The sequence below is a fragment of the Callospermophilus lateralis genome, chromosome 16 (genome assembly GCF_048772815.1).
Source record: "Callospermophilus lateralis isolate mCalLat2 chromosome 16, mCalLat2.hap1, whole genome shotgun sequence".
Lineage (NCBI taxonomy): Eukaryota > Metazoa > Chordata > Mammalia > Rodentia > Sciuridae > Callospermophilus > Callospermophilus lateralis.
Window position 1 is genome coordinate 70090091 of NC_135320.1, and position 963 is coordinate 70091053.

The 963-nt window shown below is 29.6% G+C and overlaps 1 non-coding gene across 1 annotated transcript; it reads right to left on the reverse strand.

Moving 5' to 3' along the window:
• Window positions 1-284: 284 nt before the first annotated feature.
• On the reverse strand, window positions 285-389 carry LOC143382455 (U6 spliceosomal RNA). Its single transcript, XR_013089001.1, has one exon. It is a non-coding gene; the product is annotated as a U6 spliceosomal RNA (small nuclear RNA).
• Between the last annotated feature and the right edge of the window lie 574 nt (window positions 390-963).

Below are 963 nucleotides of genomic sequence, written 5' to 3' on the forward strand. Positions count from 1 at the left end.
TTTTAATTGACATATCCTAATTGTAAACATTTATGGGATATAACATGATATTTGAATACATGTATACAATGTGAATGATCAGATCAGATCAGGATAATTGGTATATCCATCACCTCTAACATTTATCATTTCTTTATGCTGGGAATATTCAAAATCCTCTCTGCTAGGTAGTCTGAAATATACAATTAATTGTTGTCAAAGGTAGTTATCTTACTGTTCTACAGAATATTAGAAGTTATTTGTCCTAACTGCATCTCTCTTCCTGTTAACCATGCTCTCTCCATAAAAATATGGAATGCTTTGTGAATTTTCATATAATTTTTGCTAGGAGCCACAATGATCTTGTCTGTATCATTCCAATTTTAGTATATGTGCTAGCAAAAAAGAACTGACTCTTCTTGTGCAAATAATCTTTTATATGTGGAACATTATCACCCTAGGGAAAGTTCTTTTAAGTGGAATTTTCAGGTAAAAAGGCCTATATATTTTTAAATTTTAATTTATGCTTTCTAGAGAAGTTACATCAATTTATACTTCCATCACATTACAAGAGAGTAACTTTATGTGCTTGTGTGCATGGGTCTTGAATTTGCCATTATCAGAGTTTCAATATATGAGTAAAATAAACTGAGAGTGCCTTCATTTCTTAAATATAATCATAGTACTCCCTTAAATATCATTATTTTTATATTTGCCTTGATAAATTGGAAGAATCTGCCTTTAAAACTATTTTCACCAAGTACGTTTTAGGGGAGTCATTATTTGTTACATTGTGCTGAAGTTATTGCTAGTTAATATTTATAATTTTGATTTTGGTAGTGTGTGCTTCCTCATAGAACTATCCATTATTTTGAGATATTCAATTAAATTAATCTTGGTCAACACAATATAAAATAAGCATTCTCTTATTTTACAAAATTTCCAAGCATCTGTGAGTATAGTTCCTTGCCCAGATTATTTTGT